The sequence below is a fragment of the Cricetulus griseus genome, chromosome 5 (genome assembly GCF_003668045.3).
Source record: "Cricetulus griseus strain 17A/GY chromosome 5, alternate assembly CriGri-PICRH-1.0, whole genome shotgun sequence".
Taxonomy (NCBI): Eukaryota; Metazoa; Chordata; class Mammalia; order Rodentia; family Cricetidae; genus Cricetulus; species Cricetulus griseus.
Window position 1 is genome coordinate 75,791,801 of NC_048598.1, and position 9,565 is coordinate 75,801,365.

At 38.9% G+C, this 9,565-nt stretch overlaps 1 pseudogene; it reads right to left on the reverse strand.

The window, feature by feature from the left end:
• Nucleotides 1–697: 697 nt before the first annotated feature.
• Nucleotides 698–6,190, reverse strand: LOC118238934 (annotated as a pseudogene).
• Nucleotides 6,191–9,565: the final 3,375 nt, after the last annotated feature.

Sequence of the window (9,565 nt, forward strand, 5' to 3'; positions counted from 1 at the left end):
AATGTCATAGAAATAAAGCCAAAATTAGAGTATATATTCATCAATTATAATTTTAATTTCATATCAAGCAAAAGTCAAAATTATCTCAAAAGATTTACATTTTAAGTCCTCCCAAAGCATGAAATTTAATTAAATTTATAAAATAAATGCCACTAATTTTGTTGAGATATTTAAGCCATCAGAAATTATCTTTGCTTTGCAAAATTGCCTATTTTACAACACTTAACATTCAAATAAAGGTAGATAATTCACACAGGACTACGACACAATTCTTCTGAAAGTACATTTGGAATCCGATATTACTTCAAATAAGTCATTGAAGATTAATGTTACTATTGAGAACTCTAAAATAAATTACAGCAAAAGATCAAATTAGCATAAATGTCTTTTATACTCAAGATCTAGCCACATAATTTTCTTCTGTTTTAAAATACAGCAGTAATTAAAGCTTAAAGTTCCTAGTTTCCCAAATTGATCCTTCACAGAATGCTAGAAATATTTACTATGACTGACAATGCAGAAAGCAACTGGTAGCATCCTTTCTTATTAATTCCCTTATGAAATAAGTCAGGCATGAATGTTATGGGGTCTGGGTATTCAATATGCCCTGGGCCTGTCAAAATTTTTTCAAGACTTGGTTGTCTATTTGTTATTATTAAAGAATTAATTTGATTTGGCTTAGATTTAGTAGAAGTTCTCAGCAAGGACAGCCTGCATCTCTTGGAAATCCTTCCTGTTTTTCTTTTGCTTTCTTCATTCTGTTGGTCAGAAGTTTAGCATGTTCTGCATCTTCCTCATTTTTTAGTGCATCAATACGTTGGGTGTGTTGCAGGACACATAGAGTAACAAGATGCTGAATCTTGGGAGCTTTGGTCCTGGGCTTCCTACCTTCTTTGTTTAAGGACTTTCTTGCAATGTATTGGCTATTAGTGGACACAATCTTCTTCAAAGTGATTGAAAATCTTTAAGGTTCTACTAGCTCTTGTGGCCCTAACCCCAAGGAAGCACAGTATTGTCTTTCAGTCCAAGAATATCCTTCTCTTCTTTTTTTTAAATAATAACCAAGTTGTGAGGACTTTGATAGCTACCCACATTTCATTCCTAAACAGACTTCATTTTTCCTATCTTCAGGTCTACTTGATTTATAGAAAGAAAACTCCTTACTTAACAGCACATCCACTCTGCAGTAGTTAAAGACATCTTGCCTCATGGGAAATCCTTGTTTGTCATTACCAACACTGATTGGGACCACATGTCCCTTCTACTCTTCATCAGAACATCAGCAGCTACTTATGTGGCCTTGAACTTTTCATAGAAAGTACAAAGGATCTATTCATCCTTCACTTCAATGAGTGTCTAACAGGCGGCAGTGGATGGGAAGGAGATAGTCAGCCTCATCTTTATATAGTCGAGTGCCTATGAGGTGCCATGAAAAAGAGTGAGCCTTTGACTTGAAGATACTGTCCTCTGGTACATGGTGATCACTTACAGGTAAGTCTAACAGCCAAACTTACAAACAGTGAAAGTACATTTGCATGAATGAGTATGTGCTCTCAGTTTCAAGGATAATAATTCAATTTCTCCATGGGAAGTATAATTTCAAACAGTGGCTATAGGCAAGGATTAAGAAGCCAGACTTCTTAGATTTAAATCACATGTTAGTCATTTACAGTCTTTTTGCTTTAAAAAGGATATGTAATCTGTCTTGGCTTTAGTTTTGTTTTTGTTTTTGTTTTTGTTTTGTTTTGTTTTTTTCGTGTGATATGGTACAGTAATATATCCTACTCTGGAGAGTCATTAAGATTAAATGAATAAATATGCACAATGATCTTAGAACAATACCCCATGACTATGAGTTTCTCCTTTTAAATAAAGTAAGACCAATAATGACACAAATGTTTTCTATGTAAATGCATTTCACTAAAACCTTCTGATAAAAAGCACTTGTCATATGGAATCATTGACTACATTTTAAGTGTACACATTATCACCTATTATTAATAAGGGTGGATATTCAGAATCTCCTCAGAGACTGTTCTTGGGTCCTAGTCACCTGGATCATGAGCAGTAGCATATATGGTAGATTCCATTGTGTGACGAGGTTTTGTAACTGAGCCTCTGTCTTATTTATCCAAGTGTGGGTCTCTGCCCTTATTCTAGTCTGTGTGTTGCAAGCCCCTTTTAGAGGACAGACTTCTAGGAGTCTTCTAAACTCACTCCTTCAGGACACTGTTAGTTTATTTTTCCAGCTAATCCCTGACTTTGGTCATCAAATATTTATTTAGCATTTAAGCATTTACCATGTTTAAGGAACTACTTTATTTTAAAAAGGTCAGGAGGGGATAAAAGAACATATGGAGACACACTCTCTTATGATAGGGTTTTGTCCTACTTAGAAATCTTCTGATCTTTACCTCTAAACCTTCCTTCTCAGAAGGCTTTCTGCAATGCCCACACTTCAGCTGTAATCTGTCCTAACCGTGCTCTCAAATGGACTTGCTCCAGTTCTTTGACACAGCCAAAGTTCCTTTTGTGCCTAGGAAATTCAGCCACAGAATCTATGAGAAATTAGCATTTCTGAGAGGACATGTCTCCAGACTACTCAGATTTCCATGGGTTTCACATCAGAGCACTGCCTGTTTAAAGACAACTATATACTTCCCAATGACCTCTGGCACCCCGTAACTCCAAGCCTCCATGGTTCTCCTGATAAGCAGAACTGGAATCCAAGCACTGTTCATTGTAATGTCATGTTGGCCTATAAAAATATGTGACTGATGAAGTTTAGTGCACTCTTCCAAGAATCCAACTCTACAGAAACACAAGACTACAAAAAGGTTCAGTTAAAGTTAAGACCATACATTTCATCACAGTCTTCCCAAGAAATAAGCCCATATCTGCCAAGCATGCAAGCCACTGGTCAAGGCCACACAGGTCCTTGAATAGCACACCTAGGGCTCTCTTCACAACAGAAGGCCACCTCCTAGGAAGAGAGTAGCCAATCACAGAGCTTCTATGGGGTGACATCTACACAGACAGGCTAGACATTTATGCCAGATGTTGAATCCAGAGAGAGCTTTGCTAGCTACATCAGAGCAACTGGGACATTCCAGACCATCACTGGCTTTCACAGAGACAACCAGTGGTTGCCATAACCAAAGTGTTCATTTCTTTCGAGAAGCAACAGAAATGACAGGAGCAGAACATCCCCCAGGCTCTGTGTTCCCCATAGGTTCACAAGTCTTAATGTCACATTCCCCTCCTTCTCACAAGCAGCACAACCCTCAGCTCATGTTTCCCACATAGTCCATCTTTGACCGCAGTGTGTACTGACCATTATGAGTTTGGGAATACACTTTAAGTCATGAGGGGAGTTCTTAAGATTTAGTAACCACATGAACAAGGTAGTATTGATGTCCCCAACATTTTAAGACTCTGGTGATAGAAACAAGATAATGAATAGGTGAGCTTTATAAATAAAAGAGGTGTAAGTTGAGAGGTTTTACAGCATCTGGATAGAGAATTTTCAAGAAGTTCTCTCTAAGGTGGTAACATCCCTGCCACACATAGTGGTGTGGTATGTATGGCTGTATAATGGCTAATTTGTATCTGCTGGTAGAGTTTACAGTCCTATTGATCAGAGATAAATCCCAAGCAAAGTTAGGAAACCTCCATATAAGTGATGATGGCATTGATTCCTGAACTGATTGAAGATGCTAGTGACTTACTTCTGATTTTTTATGATCAGTTGATCTACTTTTATCCCAAATCCTGGCACAGAGTCAAGCAAACATTATAACTGTGGTCCATAGCACAATGGGTATATCAGCTGTAAGAGCCACCAAGGATTTGGGGTAAGCTGTAAATTGGTGCACTCTTCTAAACTCTAGTGCATATTTATTTCCATAAATTCTATAACTTGAAAAAATTCCCACACTTTTACAAAGCTTAAAAATCTACAGAAAGATAACAAGCACTTTTTATCTTGATTTAGAACTTAAAAATAGACTGACAAGTATTCCTTTATTATAAGGTAAATATCCAAAATGCTGGCGTAACAATACATAAGATTTACCAGTGAAGCCTATCTGACCATTGCTAAGATCCCTTAAGCAATGCTTGGTGTGGCAGCTGAGGAGCATGTAGAACCTGCAAGTCCTCAAGGTAGAAGCCAGCCCTTGAAAGGCTCTAAAGACTGAGTGATAATTTTTTGTAAATCACCATGGAGCTTTTCTGGAAGGCAAGGTAAATTCTTCCATGAAGAAAATATATGCAGATTTAGCTCATTTGTAAATGGAAAGATGAGCTACAGAGCTTTTATTCTGTTTGGAGGTTAAATTTGCCCAGTGGGAAGACCAGTTAAAGAAGAATTACAGTAGTTACAGATTGGAAAAAAAGGAAGGAGGAGGGAGACTATGAAACCGGGCTTTTAGACAGAGAGCTGTACTTCTAAGCTTAATGCGGCAGTGTTATCTCCCCTCAGAGGAAAAGTAATATTTTAAATTATAGTGCTATTGTGACTCATAAATAAGAATGTGGCATGGAGTTATTTTAATCTGACACTGATGCTACCTATAATTACAGTTTTCCATTGCAGCAGACAGGTGATGCTCCAAGAGGAAAGAAAAGCAGAGGGAAAACATGTATTTTGACTATAAGTCTGTGGTTAAGGGAATTAATAAGAAAGGAATGGGTTGGCTGAGTAAATATCCTGGTGTTATGTCTGGAGACAATAATATTAATGCTACTTGATATAAGTTCTGTGAGTGTTTCTGAGGTTTGGGGGCCTTGGACCAGTGTGGCCTGGTTTCATTGTTGTTGGAGATTTCATAGTTTTAGTGTTGCTATTGGTTTCCTTTATAGTATGTGTTTGGGGGATGAAATTCAGTGGTCTCAACCACATCCTTATTAGTAACTTCAAGGCATGCAAGCACAGGATCGAGGTTAACCTGAGATTCTATTTGGTTTCAATTATGCATACCCTCCCATCACCATATGCCCTCGGCAGCCTATTTGCTTCACCTACATGTTCTCTACAGGCATACACCTCTTCAAATAAGGCATCTGGCAACCCCAGAAACCTCTTGAGACTCACCTACATCAGGCTCCATGTACCTCATCTCTGAACAATAATATAGATTTCTCTGGCCTGAGTACCAATAAATTCTAGACCGTTTCTATTCAATGTTTCAGTTACAAAGAATGGAAAGGCTGTCACTCTTGAACTGGTTTGGGATGTATATGCTATATGGGAAAACTAACCTTTTAGGGAGAATCCTCTATTTACCATCATATACCTATGGGTAATTGAGCTTAAATGTGATTGAAGCCAAATGCATTGTGTGAATAGACATGTACAGTAGGAACACATGGACATATAAACTAAGATATGAACCAATATAGAGATCCACTCAAACTACAATCCTTAGCAACCAAACTAGTCCTTCTCTTGAGCCCTATAAAAGAAAGTCATGAAAAATAGCTGAGCCCTTGAGTATCCTCTCCCATGTGGCCTATTGCTCCCTGGCAGTGTATTCTGATCTTTTCTATTGTTTTTCTCCAGTAAAGGGACCTTGATATTTTTACAAATCTTTATGGGACCCTTATTTTCAATTCTTTGGACAGGAAATCAAATCAAGAACCTGGAGACATCTGTCCTAGACATGAACCACTGGAAACATAATGTCTTTAGCTTTAGACTTGACATTGGGAGTCAAGTTTCTCATCAAGCCTGTAATTCCAATAAAGGACAAAGCCTCTTCAGGTTTTAAAGTTTCAGGGACTGATCTCCTTGTTGTGTGCAGCATCCTAGTTTTCCTCTTGTACAGAAAAGAAGCAGCTCCTTCAGGTACTGGGGACACTTAATAGATCAATCATGAAATCTATTCCACACGAATCAAATGGTTTGGCCTGCAGGAGTCATGAAATGTTTGTGTCAGAGACTGCTTAGATGATGCATCAAAACTATTCAGGTCTGAATCCAGTTGCTTCCATATCCAGAGCATTCTGTTTGTTTTTGTGGGCCATTTTCATTAATTCCTCAAAGAAATGAATACTATTAGCTGCCATAAGTGTGGATCACCTCCAGGTTCAGGTGGGCCTGTGGGTCTGGCGGTAGCTGATGCATTGGGTGATGGTGGGTGGGGGTGAGGAGGATGCTGGTACCTTGTTTCTGGGGCTTGCTCAACATCCTTAGTCATCAGAGAAATGCAAATCAAAATGACTCTGAGATACAGTCTTATTCCTATCAGAAGGGCTAAGATCAAAAATACTGACAACAGCTTATGTTAGAAAGGATGTGGAGTAAAGGCAAATCCTCCATTGCTGGTGGGAGTGCAAACTTTTACAGCCAATTTGGAAATCAGTATGGTGATTTTTCAAAAAATTGGAAATCAATCTACCTCAAGACCCAAAAGTACCTTTGTGCATTTCCTCCCTATGGACAAAACAAACCTCTTTAGGAAAAGCATGCAAGAAACCTCAACCTAGGGACTGGAGAGATGAGTCAGTGGTTAAAAACACTAGCTTTTCTTCCAAAGCCCCAGGTTCTGTCCCCAGCACCCACATGATGGATCACAGCATCTGTATCTCCAGTTACAAGGGATTCAACACCTTTGTCTTGCCTCCCTGAGTACGAGGCATGCACAAGATGTACAGATGTGCACACAGGCAGAACAGTAATGCAATAAAACAAAATAAACTCAAAAGAAAAACAATCTCATTTTGAAAACAATATCAGTTCTCTTTGGCTGTGAATCCCCAGTGTCTAGACCAGTGTGCACAACCATAAGATAAATGTCTAAATGAAAGCATGAATTATTGGGAGAACAAGTTTTTCTAATTACTTAAAAACCACACTGATATGATTATAAAACATCCAGAAAATCCCAAGGGTGTGTTATTTTCAAGTTGTCCTGAATTCATTATATGGCTTTTCCTTTATAATACAAGTACTCCATTCAATAATTTCCCCCTCCTGGAAAATGGGACAAGACTAAAGTTGACTGACACCTGCGATAGGCAAGAAAAAGGCAAAAGAGCAAATTCTATTCCCTACCGAAGACTATACCCACAACCTGGGAAAGGCTTTGCCATACAGAATTGTATTAAAAGAAAAAGATTTATGTATGTAGATATACATATTCTTTTATAAGTAATAATGTACAATTAAGTATACATAACATATAACTATATATTATATACACAAAATTTATAGTGATAACTAATTAGGTAGTAATTATTTATAATATAGTCATAGCTTACATAGCCTACATATGGCTCTATTCACTTGTGTAGTTTTGACACATACCTCCCTGAATATGAGATCCTGCACAAAGCATACAAAATGTTTTTGTAGATGAGGAGTTCATGAGATTCACTGTTTAGCACACTATGCTGCTCTTCTCTGAGGTCCTCCATTTCTCCGTGGTGTTATCAGAAAGAGACTCCTGTTTTCAGAGTCCTCAGAGCTCTGTTTACTTCCAATGAAAAGCTTCTCCTCCCCTCTGACCCCGCAAGAATACCTCCCCTCAGTCACATGTATCTGAGAGATGCAGGGCATCATTTTCTCCAAGACCTTTAGCTCTAGAAAAATAAGAGTAGCCCTCATCCAAGCAGTTTCTGCTTTCCCTCCACCTACTTGAAGATTTTTTCGAAGTAAGAAATTTCAAGGTCTTGATTCCTGTTTGAAAGTTAGGAAATAAATGTATGGAAAGGTGGGGGTGGGGAGGGAAACTACCTCTGTTGTGCTCCCAGATAATGAAATACCATTGTGTTCAAAACATCCCTGCTCTCTTCACCAAAGCTCTCCTTCTTATACCGATTCATTCATGACCCGAGCATGCACTTACTAAATATTTCCTGGCATAATCAATGTGGGGACTTGCAAAAGCAAGCAATCCCTGCTCTTCCAGAGTTAACTGTCAGAGAGCGGTGTTGTGGTGTAAGCTACTTAGAGAACTCACAATGCTGAGGAGGCCAGGGTAAGGCAGAGGCCTGGGAAGCTGGACTAAACAAATAAAAGCTTTCTAAAGGAACTGGTTCTAAGCAGCCTGCTTAGCACCATCTGGCAGCCTGAGAGCCAGCCAACAGAGAGGAATCTTCCAGCCTGCCTCCAACTTGATTTCTCTACATCTTACATCCAAGGTGAGTGGAGTATACAACGATGGAATCTTAGTGACTAGTCCTACACAGAAATTCTTATCAAACTGAGAGCTGTGAAGTAATATGAAGGACTTGGAAGTAACATGAAGTAATATGAAGTTCCATGTCTTCAAGGAAAAAATCTGTTCCTGGACTTACCAGCTTTTCTCCTAACTATAACCATGTCACTTTCTTGAGACTGTAAACACAAGGACTACACTTTCAACTCTGCACTTGACATACTGTGAAGCTCTGGTTTGCAATGACTACAATTAATTGGCAATTAATTGGTTAGAGAGCACCGGAAGACCCTGGCTCAGACGAGAGGATGAAGACTTCTTTGCAGGTGAAGTTTTTATGGCATGTCCCAATGGACAGAGCCAAGTAACAAATGGGGAAGGAAATGCTCAAAGTAGAAAAAAAACGGGGATGAGATGAGCAACAGTGTTGGGATGTGTTCAAAGACAGGGTGACTATACATACTGGCATATTAGATGTGGACACTAAAGGAAGAAGAAGCCTAAAGGTTGATTCCCAGGTTTCAGGCATGATCAACTAAGGCCTGAATGCAGCAAAAGGCTCTTTTTTGACCTTACCTTTTCATAGAAAACTTGTGCAGCATGCGTTTCTGGTGTGTAAGCTCATTGCTTGCTTTGTGTTGCAGTCCCTTGTTGTCACATGGGCTGACCAGACAAATAGAAAGGAGACGGGGAGAGTATAAAGTTCCATGTCTTCAAGAAAAAAATCTGTTCCTGGACTTGTCAGCTTTTCTCCTAACTGTAACCATGTCACTTTCTTGAGACTGTAAACACAAGGACTACACTTTCAACTCTGCACTTGACATACTGTGAAGCTCTGGTTTGCAATGACTACAATTAATTGGCAATGCCCAATAAGGTACTAGCCCTCTGGGATAAGTAATTTACACTTCAAGGGGCACATTCCATGCCCAAACTTACCAATTTCCACACATTTAAGGGGTAGAATTCTTTTTATCAAACCTTTAAACTTATTCCTACAGCGCAATTCAACCTAAAGAAGAGATGAATGCAGGTTATCCCGGTGGTAAGGCTGTGTAAGGGCTTCAGAGCATCCTCTACCACTTTTTGCATCCTCCCTCTGCAGTGGGTCCATACAAAAGTTTGAGGTTTTGCTTTGCTTCAAATGTAAATTGAGTGAGTAAGATGGAAATCTAGGATTGGGTAAGAAATTGACATTGAATTATATAACGAAAACCAGGAAAGACTAAAAGGATAAGAAGACCAGTGGCCTTAGGACACTTTCCAGATGAACATCAAATTTTAACTTTGCATCTGATTGTCACACACTAAATGTCAAGGAATGGCCAGGATGTCTGTTAGAGTGTTCATATGAAGACAGGAATCTCAGCCTCTACAAGTTACAAACTTAATAAACAAGTGTC